The 12,929-nt window shown below is 39.9% G+C and overlaps 1 protein-coding gene across 2 annotated transcripts in view; it reads right to left on the reverse strand.

Moving 5' to 3' along the window:
• The window catches only part of PDE10A (phosphodiesterase 10A), a 338,995-nt gene that overhangs the window by 143,415 nt on the left and 182,651 nt on the right, over positions 1-12,929 (reverse strand). The gene's annotated exons all lie outside the window — the stretch shown is intronic.

The following is a 12,929-nucleotide window of genomic DNA, read 5'->3' on the forward strand; positions in this document are numbered from 1 at the left end:
TTCAGCAATTATTACCTGTGAGAGGAATAAACAGTACACGCAAGAGGTCTTGGAAGGCGAAGAAGCCACTGCAATAGGTCAGGTTTATATTGCTAGAATACTGTTACCAGCACTCACTAGTATTCTACCTACTTCCCCTAGCTTCCACCAGTTGCCCAGCTTCTACATGAACTGTACTCAGGAATTCAGTACAGTAAACCAGTAAAGAATATACATTCAATAAAGCTAATCTGTGCATAGCTTAAAATCAGCAAGCAAGTATGCAGAAGGGAACAGGTAATCAAGCAAAACTACAGCTCTTACAAGCAGTTTTTCCCTCCTTTATCTTGATGATTAAATCAGTCAGACCACTTCATCTATCCGTTCAGTGCTCTACTTGGAGATGCCACAGCACTGAAAAACAATTATGTGAGTAAGAAATGAAAAAATAAAGAATGGTAAACTAGTTTACAATGATATATGAACTGCCACAAGTCCATCTGTCAGGAAAAAAAATGGAAAGTCAAAAGTCAGGAAAATTAAACAAATTCAAAATAAATCTAGCAAATGCTTGAACACAAACTAGAAAAACAGTTGTTACATGTCGATCTGGAAGATAAAAAGTAAGAAATATGCTGAATGCCATTAATTTCCTGAAATATGGCATCTTCTTGCTTTTCATTTGCAAAGGAGAAAAATGCAGTTAAACATAATATAAATAAATATAAATATAAAGCATACTCAGAAGTCAAATATAGAAGTCAAAACTGCCTCTTGGGGCAGTTCCACTATACTTCCTTCAAACCTGGTATTTCTCTTCCCCCAACCATTATTTTAGCAGTTTTCCCATGTGTGTCCACATGTCTGTGAGTTAGGGCGCGTGGATGGCATGCTTCCACAAATGTTCCCCAAAAATAAAACAAATTACACTGATGGACTTTCAATCCTGAGCATTGCCCAGCTGGCTGAAGGGCAAGTGAGGAGCTGCCTGTCTGCAGAACCTGAACAAAAGGTCTGTATGTTTGTTCTAATATTCCAACTGCTATAATAACGGCATTGTTCCTTAACATAATGTTAATACTTGTCATAGACACTGTTAGAGTTAAAAAGCGCGTTGTAAGCCCGAAACAGAACTTCTGATTCAGAAGAGCCCCTTTAATGTACTCTGCGTGCTGCCCTTTTTACAATCTCTATTTAATGTTTTGTTTTCTTAAAACCTGCTTAAGAAAAAACCTCTCTTAAAATCGCATCTTTGTCGTAAACAGGAACTGCAGACTTGGTGAAGGAGAGGTGTTTTCCGCCATCTGTCAGACATGCACATAAGGAAAGATGAGCAGCAGAGATGTGTAAATTACATTAGAAAAACACATCGCCACTGCCACTTTTAACACCCTCCTTTTCTCTTCATTTCCATTTTCTTTATAAACACAAAAGGCACTTTGTTCCCTTAAGCTGGTGCCAATTTGCAATTCTTCAGAACGGTTATGTGAAAAACTTTAATATGATTCGAATGACAAAAAAAAAAAAAAAAGCAACTCGCAGGACTGCCAATAGTTTCAGATGAGATTGCTATGAAGCAGAAACTGTGTGCACCAGCCTCCAAAAGCAAACTGTGATAAAGAACAAAGCTTTCACTGGTTTAACATGATTTATTCATTAGTTCAGACCACCCAATAGTGTCCTTTCAAGTTTATTTTCCTCAAACCCAAAACTAAATCAGTTTTCATTTAATTCACAAATGCAGCTAGAGATACATCACCCTCGTAAAAAAAAAAAAAAATCTACTTGAAATGTTTACATGAATATACATTTGCGTGAAAGTGTTCCATTCTTGTCAGCGAATCCCACTCATTTAATGAGTTTTAATGGGATTTGAGTTGCAAAAACATCTTTGGCCTAGAAAAATGAATAGCCATGAAATGACCATAAACAGAACAAATATCTTCAAGCTGTTAAACAAAATGAACTATGTTTTTATAACCAAATCATTTAATCATTTTATCCTACTGCTTTGAAACCACTTCTAGAAGTTTTCTCCAGCAAGATTTACTTTGACCACTGGGTGACTTGCCCTGTGGCATACAGTGTGAGGGCTCCTCTCAAACGCCTCCTATTTTTATTATGTTGACCCACAACACCAAGGTGGATGTTGGTGGTAGGGTAGTAGAGGTTAATACACAATAAAGTAAAGTGATGTGTATTAAGCAGTGCTGCAGCAGACAGGATCGAGGTGACACTGTTTCAACTTAACATGTTTTAGTTTTGCCTAGGAGAGGAAACAACACATTTCCATCATAAAAGATATTACTAACAGCAGTAATACATATCAGATATTTAAACCATTTGAAGAACTTAACTATCGAATTCATGCAGCGTTACACATTTAGTCTCACCTGCTACATCAGTTAGTTAACTCCCTGTCTTAGCATAATCTACAGAGGAAGAAATTATAAGTTTTATTGAAATCAGATTTGTCTGTGAAATATTTCAAAATAAATTCTGTCTTGTTTTGTTAAATGCTCCTCATGAATTAAAACTTCCAACACCGCATTGAGGGACCAATGTCAGGAAATCAGATCACAAAGCATGGACAATCAGGAACAACAAAAAGATCAAGTGACAGAAGAAAATACCACAGCAACTGAAATCAATGACAAATCTTGCATTAAACTAAGCGGAGCTGCAATTTTGTTCTGTTTCCAGGAAACACAAATGCATTACATCAGTTGAGATGCACTTCCCATTATGATGACTCAATTGCAGAGTCCCTTGGTAAATTACACTGGAGAGGCAAGAAGCTACTGAGAACAGCACTGACCACTCCCCATGAAATGATGCTTTGTGTAAAAAACATAGTTTTGGGAATGCAAAGAAATCAGAGCCATCATTAATGCAACCTCAGTACTACTGAGAGAACTAATAAACATGCAACACACACACACACTCCCTTTTAGAAGGTCAAAAGAAGCAAGACACGCGATTCTCTTAATGTCTTTTCAAATCCAAAATGCGTTTTGACCTCATGATCACTTCCAATCAAAACCTGACTCAATTATACACGTAGCTAATGAGTTAGAAGCTATGAAGATGAGAGATACATGAATGAAAGGCTGCTGAAAGACAATATAAGCTCTGCCCATCTTATAAGGCAGCAGATGTTTCTTTAAGGGAAAAAGGGCAGGTAGAAAAAAGTGGTTGGAGAAAGTTAAGAGAGAAGAAAAAGATCCAGGAACATCCAGACATCAGAATAACTACCATCCAGTGAACTGCTTGGTTTTTAGAAGTTAGTGGCCTTTGTCTTTCAACTCCTTCAATTTCAACTGCTCCATCACAGGTGCAGAGATGAGCAGATTCCCAGAGTTCCAAAAGATAAGCCATGCAAAGTAACTGAAAACACAAAGACATAAAATAGGAGAGCAGTACTGATTGGGTGGTACCCAAATTATGCACTGCTCCAAAAAAAAGAAAGCATTACAGCACTAAGATGACAGTATCTGTATTACAGTATTTTCCCAAAGTAATTCATAATTGCATAGCTAATTGTTTTGTTTTTAGTACAGCATTATTACCAAACAAGTATCAAATAGAAATTAACTGCTAAAAAATAAAAAAAATCCCAAAACTGAATTCAAAAGGCTCACTGAGCTGTGCATCAGCTGATACTACTGTGACCAGACTGAAGGACTCAAACTTTGCATGCAGAGCTTCCCAGCCAAAAGACAAACACTAGTAAAGGAACGTGTGTAATGTCTAGCAATAAAAGACAGGAAGCCACTGTTACCCACGTTTCCACATGCAAATGACAGTGCATATTCTGAATAGCAACACAGGAAGGGATCAGCAACCAACACACAGACTGATGATGCATTAACTTCACCATTACTGTATGATTTTAAACACGCTCATCTATTTCTCCTTATTTTTTGCCCTTTATCCACCCTCTTCCTACAGAGATAACAATCACTTTGAAGTTTAATAGCTCTGAAGTAACTTCACAAAGATTCCTCAACTGAAGCAAAGATGCAGGTTTGAGTTATGAAACATCTATGAAAAATTTCCCTTTACAGAAGCTCTGCCTCAGTACAGCATAATACTTCACTTCTTAACCTACTGCACAATACATATATAGGAAGAGCAGATTTCAACTTCCTTACCATTTCTCCTTCCAGATGTATAAGCACTGAAAGAACTGTTGTCAAACAAGTAATTCAAAAACCCCATTTCAGAAGTGCTAGGGGAAAAGCATCTCTTGGCACTGCAGAATGGCGATTTGAATGCAAGGTTGCTAAAACAAGAATCTGCAAAGTGCTACAAGAGTGGTTCAACATTAAAAAAAAAAAAGTACACATAGCTCAATGAACAAAAACAAACAAAACATTAGTCTTGCATCCACATCAAAGTAACAACTTCAACATCATCTTGTCAACAAGAATCGAGGTTTGTCCTAGACAAGGTTACCATCAGCAAAAAGTATCCAGTCACAGAGATGCTAGCTATGCTCACAGCATAGTCATGGCTAAAGTCACCCAAGACTATTCATGTTAAGACATGTAGAGAAAGGACAGGCACTCCTGCATGCGGACAGATCTATGCTTTAATAAACTGTTTGGGAGTGGGGGTGGAACTCAAACAGGAACAAGGTAGATAAGCTATTAAATTACAAGTCAAACTTACAGTAAAACACCAGACAGAACAGTAAAACTTTCAGTGACCTAAGAAAATAATGGTAAAAGACATGTCTTGAGATTGTCAAACAGCACTTAGCCAGTCAGTGAAGTAACAGGAAGGCACAGAAAGTGAAGAAATAAATTAAAAGGTTATCTGTAAGTATATTCACTAAATACATAAGATTCATCAAACACCCTTTGTATTGTCAATGGAAAGAGGGGAAAAAACAGTTAAGCAGAAGGAAAACATTTGTGACACTAAAAGGAAAGATTAAAAAATACTTTAAAAGCCCTAAATCTTACATTTCAATGAAATCTTAAACGTCCTTGAAAATACTTCTTCAAAATGCAACAATTTGCTGAGAGATATTTACAGAGCTAGTTTTTCATCTACTCAAAAAGAAACCTCTCATAGCTTTCCCTATAAGGATGAACATTTTCTTCTGTTGTAATCACATTCCTTTCAGCAATAAAAAATCTTAAATTTTTATTACCATTCCAGTCTTCTTTCTGTTTCTACCCCTTTGATGCTACTGCCATAGATGGATATGCCTCTATCATATTTCTTCAGTGTAAGACAGACACTATCAACACACGCTCTTCAGTCATCCCGGTAAATGACAAATTTCATCTTCTCTTTACCCTATAAGCACTCATTTACAAACTTCCACAACTTTTAAGAAGCTCTCCAAAGCAAGAAGCTGAAAAAAAAGCACAGACAAGCTAAATACTTGCAATCAGGCAGCAAACCACATCCTCCAGCAATGGTTCCCAAGAGGACTGGGTACATCTTTCATTCAAGGCTATGTAGATGCTGTCACTGAGTCCTAAGAACAAGGTCCATAGCAACAAGATCTGCCCTAGTGCCACAAGTGGTACAAAGACTGCTTTGCTGGTCCATATGGCAATATCCATGTACAAGTACATAAATCATGCTAGAGCTGTTCTCAAGCCACAGAATGAAGGGGTATGGTGCAGCTTGTGTCCACACAGCCAATGCTTCTCCATGCAGGAGGCCAGGGGAGAAGGGCACTGTTCCCCCTGCCTTTTGGGAACGGTCACCCTTTAATTCCTCCCAGTTCTCAAGCAGACACTTAGGCACAGGTAAAGGCTGGACCAGAGAGCACACTGAAAATCAAGCAGAATGGACAGGGCTACAGCTGGAGCCCACAGTCTCTCTCTGCTTAAGAAGTTTAAGTGCTGCATACAGAGCCAAAAAAAGTCCAAAAAAGGTTTGAAAGAAACAGGCAATCTGCAAGCACATTCCTATTCCCAAGCAGCCAATGAATGTCCCTACAACACACAAGATCATCCTATTCTTCACCACAACAAGAGCTATGCCAGGAGTTGTAAAGGGAACTCGCTGCTCTCTGAGACTGCAGGTCACCCATGCTCCCCAGTCTCTTTAAAGCATTTCTTAAAAGGACACCTCTAGTCCCAAGACCCTCTTTCATTCACTATCATGAACTGAAGGCCAAAGAGCTACCCTTCAGAGCTACCATGAAAAGACAGCTCTCCCAGGAGTCTTCACCAATGAAAACTGATGCCTGAAGGAACAAAACAGCCAGGCACTTACAGAGAAAAGCGATTTGCTCACAATGTGAGACACAGGAGCCTGGCAGGATGAAACCTGAGTGCACTGGCTGAGGCAGTGCCTGTTTTGAGAACAGATTAGTTCAGCTTCCTGTTACATCAAACAGCAACTTTCATCAGTCCTATGTTCGCTTAAAAAAAAAAAAAAAATAGAAAACACTCTATTGACATCACACTTAGGGCTGGGCAGAAAGTGGCAGATTAGGAAATACTATGAGTCACTGCAAATACAGAAGACATAGGAAAAGTTTTAGAAATGCTGTGTAAAATTTAGTTTTATGGGGAAGGAAAAAAAAAAAAAAAAAGATAACAGGTAATACAAACTGAACTACACCAGAACTAGAGTAATGGAGGTGGTCTGCCTTCAAACAAACAAGAAGCCGTTGAAAACAAGAACATTGTAAAAATGACAGGGTAAGACAGGCAGGCTGCAGGAAGGAACAAGAGCGACACAATTCAGCAATCAAGAAGGAAATATAAGCTAAAATAAGCTGATGGGTGGACAAGAAGCTGAAAATACAGATAGAACTGAAAGAAAAAGATGCAAAGAAAGCACAGATGACAGAGCTGTGCTCTCTAAAAGAAATCATTCTGGAGAAGTTTCCAAACTATCTATATATGCACGAAAGTAAAAATATAAAGAACAGTGCAAGAATGATTTCTCATAAACTTATCAGCAGTGTGTTAGGAAAAAAGATTGCTGCTGGAATACAGAGGCACACAGGAATACATTTTAAGACAATTAGAACAGAGGGTCACAGCTTCAGCAGTCTTAAGTAAATAAGGCATTATGAAAGAAATACAATCGGGAAATAAAAAATAGGCCATGAAGCAAAGTACAAAAGAACAAACAGGATACACACTTGGCCACCACGGTCCAGCTAAGCATCCTATTCTCTGAACCAGCTGAACACCCCAGTGTTGCAGAAAGTGTTCTAAGATACCTAGGGCAAAGGAAGGTGCATCTCTCCTACCAATTATGAAATTTCCCCACAGGGTGAAGCAAAGTAAACTGTATTATTAAGGTGGACATAGCAATGCTTGCCAGCAGCCAAACAAGGCTGCTATTTTGGAGGTATAGTTCAAGATGAATCAGGATAATGAGAGACACAAGCTTTCTGTACAAAGTTATTAGAACTTAGGATGAAAAAGTTTTTCTTTCCTTTAGGAACTATTTCTGGCATGACTTCAGGAGATTTTTTTTTTTTTAATGCAAGTGGAAGGGTAAGAGGAAGGAAGAATGTTGGAATTATTAACAGCTGAATAAACTTTGTTAAGAGAAGTACAGCTCAACTGCACAGGAGTTTGTTGATAATACAGAAACAAGAAATCAGATCAATAAGTACTAATGAAAGCATTAAATCTTCATGGTTTCCAGATGGGAGGTGGATTAACTGGTCTTATAGATTCTGACAGTCTCTTCTTTAGGTCCCAGCATTCAAGGTGAGATTAAAACCACTGCCTCTATGTTGACATTTTTTGTTATTATTTTAATTAGAAATCACTAAAACAAGTGGAAGTTCTTCTGAAGGCAGCAAGTAAAATCCAAAAGCCTTCTATCTTCTTATTCTTGAGCCAGAACTACTTTATAAAAGTCCTACAAGTGACAAAACAAAAGACCCCAATATTTTACTGTTAAAAGTCTCACTCAGCTACATTAAAACTTGTTGTAAATGTGTTTTCTAACAGAATATTCAGAAGCAAAATAAAGGAAAAAAAAAAATTTTCTCCTTACTGCCAGCTATGAGATGCTCAGGATCAGGACTTCAGCAAGCTTTGTAAGGTGACCAACACTAGGAAAATTGTATATAAAAGTAATTCCAAGTAAACGAGTTCCTTGTAAGTATGTAGATGATACAGTTTTCAAAAGTAGTTCATACTTCTGCCAAGATGCCCTAAGAACATAATTAGGTTATTTCTGGGTTGGAAGAAAGCATTTTCAGTCTGTACTAACAGTAATGATCAATTCATCAGTTTATGATGACAATTTAGAATTTGTTACTCAGAATGTTCCTTTTGCAAAAATAAACACCATGACAATTTTGGAACATTACTTTAATAAATCATGGCTGTGATTCTGATTCCTACCTTCTGATCTACCTCATGTGTTTAACACATCAAGATGTTGTCTGGCATTGCAGAATCCAAAGTCTTCTATTAACATCAGCCAAGCTGGTTCCTCCCACACCGATTATAACAGCTTGACAAGATGCGGCGATGAAAAACCAGGAACATGTCACTTTCTCACAAGCTTTTAAAAAGAAGGAACCAGAACAGAGGGGACAAAAATCCTGCTTGAGTCAAAAAAGAAAGGGGGAGGGGGCGGGGGGGGGCGGGGGGGGCGGGGGGGGGGAAAGGCTATTTAAAGGAAAAGGTCAAAGCTGAGGCTTGATTTAACTCAGTTACCACATCCAACCACATCAACTTGCCACATGCCGCAAGGTAAGTAAGGCTGAGCTGCAACAGCCTGCAGACTGGAGAACAAAGCGCTGGAAGGAGCTGTCAATCAGTAGGTGGCACTCTCCGAGCTCTGCCAGCACGGAGCCGGGTACCAGCACAAGTCAGGACATCGCACAGTGATGTCTGGGTCTTCAGGAGAAGCATTAACAAGAAACAACGAACGACTGTTACCATACCTGACGCCCACGGGAAACGCAATGGCTTAATTTCAATGTAAGACAGCAATCCTTGTACTGCTCTCTTAAGTTCTCGGGAATTACAGTTTCTGAGTGCAGTACACATTCTCGGTGGATATTGCTGTACACCAGTGTATGAAAACCAGCATCTCACAAAATTATCCATTAAGAATGCCCGGGGTGCAACCTTATAGCTACGTACAGGGATACAAGTCAAATGGGCGAATGATAAAAAGGCACTTCTCAGCATTACAAAAACTTAGCAAAGTTATTTAAATTTTGCTATAGCTGTTACAACAAATGGGATATACAACCAAATATTTTGGAACAATATATCAATTGCTACTCCTCTGATCTACACACTACTGAAAATGCAGCTCACGCATTTTAAAAAAAAAAAAAAAAAAATCAGTTGTTTTTAAAGTTCAAATCAATATAAGAACCCACAAAAATGAAAATGTTGCACCATAAAACAGGTGTCAAATTCTTAATTCCTGCAAATAGTCTGCCTTCATTTAACCATTCTAGCTTGTTTTGTATTTTTAAATACCAATCCAAATCAACACGTGGTACTGCTCATTTGGTAAAGCAGTAAAGGAAAAGCAGATGTAGCAACAAAGTTTGAGCACAGGTAATTGAAACGGCCAGCAGAGGGAGTATAAAAATGAAATAAAAATACAAATGGCTCTTTTTATATTTTCTTACGATCTTTGCTTTCTTTCAGAGAAATAACTTAAGAAGTGCAAAAACCCAACTTAAGTGTTTTTAACACGTTCAAGTATTAAACATAATGACTGGAAAGTACAATATGCTTCCAAGCAGCACTAAAAAAAATCCAACTCGCATTAGCTCCGCCAAACTGAAAGACAAGTTTTATCACAAGCAAGATAAAACATCAATCAACAAGCTGCATAAACCATTGCCAGGTTGTAAACCCACAGACAAAGAAAATCATGGTCTTGTTTTACAAATCTAAAACGAAAGTTACGTTTCAAGAATTGAGAGACAAGTACACCTATTATAATGCAAAATCCATGTTCACGCTTCTCAGGTTCTTACCGCGTGCAGCTGATGGCTGAAACACCAATAAAAGGAGGGAAGACGGGGTAAACGGGGTGGTCGGAGGCTGAAATGAGCAGTCACACCCCTCCCGAAAGTGGCAGAGACCATGTCCTAAAGCACATGCATGCACTGTCCCGTTGGTACACCTGAAGCCAGGAGCAAGTTTACTGAACCAACCGGGCAGGCTTTCATCCTTTCTAGGCTACAAGCACTACATGCCCCCAGGCTGTCAGGCAAACAGTGACAGCAGAGCTGAGGAGACTACAGGACAAAGGATTAGTTATTTCGTAAGTAAATTGCATGCTTCACGGACAACTATTTGTATAAATACCAAACTCACCAACACTCCCGTGCTGTGAAATGCACGCGTTTGCACAGGGTGCACTCACCTTCCACACCGCTCCTGGTGGTCTGCTGTATGCATGAGCCCATTCTCCCTCTGATTGGAACAGGAATGCCTCTGACTAGGATACATGGTGATGCTACACCTTCCCAACAGGCTGTTACGAAGCACCGACCTCATGGGCAGCTGCTGAACAACCTCACCGCTCCAACTACACTCAGCTTTAGCCACGCTTCTCAACCAACAGAGCCAGGGGCCATTCTGTTTTCTGCATCAGCACCTGAATTTTAAGGATGGCTTAATTGCAAAACCAAACTGTCTACAAGAGATTCCTTGCTGGAGATCATCAGTTGGCTAAGACAACCCTGACTGCAAGTAATAAAGACACAAACCAAAAGAAGGGATCAAGCCAAGATTTACTTTCCCATCATCTCAGGTAACAAGAATACTTTTAACTTTATTCAAACTTCCATTGCTATTTTCTCCCACAATTACAGCTATATTACTGCCTCTACTCTTAGTTTCACTCCGTGCAGGAGTTACTGGTAACTGCAGGAAATGCTGCATTGCTAAAAGAACAGATGAACAACTCCATATAAAATATCAATGCACTGATAATACTCCCAACAAGCAGGCAGCCCCCATATTGTAAAATACTCACGCAGGGTTAATGGATGAAATGTGCTACACATGTGTGGCTCGCGAGATCTTCTGTGTAGAAGAAACGTGGAACATTGCCCTGGAAGCAAGACATGTCACAAAGCCCTGGTGTGCCTGACAACCTGCAGTGCCCTAGGTGTGGCAGAACATCACTAAACATTGGCCCAGGATGGTAGACTTTGTGCGTCTCCCAGAACACCATGTTATGTACAAAGTCACAGACCTGAATAAAATTAACACCACCACACACAATTCATGTAAGCCTCCGCAGCCCCATGCTTTAGTCAATCTTGAGGGGAAAAAAAAAAGTCACACATGGTACATAGTGAGTATTGCAGAATCTAAGATTTTACTTGAATCAGTAACCTGATGATGAAATCCTGCTTGAGTGTGCGCAAGTCAAATGAGGTCAGGCAAGAGGAACACACCTTGAGCAACTTCATTGTTTTCTGTCTCTCTAAGATCCTGCTAGGTCCCTTTTAAGTCTTCCCTCCCTAAAAGCTCATCTCAGTTCCCCACAGAACTCTTCAGTTTTCCTCTGTAAAAAAATATTATGACTTTTTTTTTTTTTAATCTTTAGAGTGAAGCAGTGTATGTAAATGTGTGTATGATCTGGATTCTAAAACAGTTCAAGAAACAGAAGTGATGAGATGCAGCACAGTACCTTCATTTCTCCCTATCATCTCACCTTGCAAGCAACAGTGGTCTCCCAGCTGCCATGTAGCAGGACTGGGAACGGCACTACAAGAAGCTGGACAAATGCTTATTGTAACTGAACAGGAGGCTATCTTGTCTGACTTTCCTACACTCCTCTTTTGACAGTCTAGTTTCCTAAAGGAAATCAGATTTCTGCAATCACTTGGTGAGGGCAGGAGCCTGACAGATATGCGTATGCACACACGTGGACGTCTGCCTGTCTGACCACACTGACACCTTTTCAGCCCATCAGCCAATTTCAATCACATCTGAAAGAAGAGCAGAGATAGCAGGCACTTGGGTCTTTGAAAGTTTCATGAGAACAGGCTGCAGCACACAGAGCAGTGCCTCCCCAGAGGGATGGGCTGCATATCCTATTGGATGCCAGTGAAATCCCAGTGAAAGAATCGTGCTGCTGCTCTCCTACCCGCAGGAAAACTTCCAGTCAGAGGTCACAGCCATCCAAAGATGACCAGGTTTCTTCCACTCAAGTGCTCACAGAAAAGCTTACACTGAATTTATCACTACTCTTTAAATGGTGCTCTGAATAGAGCTTTCCGTGCCTTCTTTGTCTTGATCTAGTGTAAGAGAGAACTGTTCCACACAACACACACTTCCCAGCCTGCTCTCCAGGATCACTAGAGCTGTGATGCAGGTGGGATTGGCACTCCACTCCTCAGAAATGGAGCACAAAAACTGGGGGCGCTTAAGGATCACTTTAGGCTTTGAAACTACCAAATATCATAGAACAAATCATAGCTTGGGTTGGAAGGGACTTCAAAGATCATCAAACTCCAGCCCTTCTGCTGTGGGCAGGATTGCCAGCCACTAGATCAAGTACTAGATCAGATTGCTCAGGGCCCCATGCAAACTGGCCTTAAACACCTCCAGGGATGGGGCAACCACAGCCTCCCTCTCTGGACAACCTGTTCCAGCACCTCACCACTCTCTCAGTGAAAACCTTCCCTCTGACATCTAATTTAAATCTCCCCTCCTCTAGTTTAAAACCATTTCCCCTTATCCTATCTCTCTCTGCCCACATAAAACGTTGATTACCATCCTGTTTATAAAATCCCTTTAAATATTGGAAGGCCATAACGAGGTCAGCTGCAATCAGCTATTGCAGACGGTTTCAATGAGACAAAGCAGCATGCATGTGTCTATCTTTACACGCCTCCACCAGATAACAGAACAAGTACTACTGTGCTTCTTTAAAGAAGCTGTTAAGAAATAAGGCAAATAGTGAGGTCCAGCTGACACATCAGTATTTTTCCACACATCCACCAGCCCCAC

Source organism: Tympanuchus pallidicinctus, unplaced genomic scaffold, assembly GCF_026119805.1.
Source record: "Tympanuchus pallidicinctus isolate F22 unplaced genomic scaffold, pur_lepc_1.0 scaffold1, whole genome shotgun sequence".
NCBI classification, from domain to species: Eukaryota; Metazoa; Chordata; class Aves; order Galliformes; family Phasianidae; genus Tympanuchus; species Tympanuchus pallidicinctus.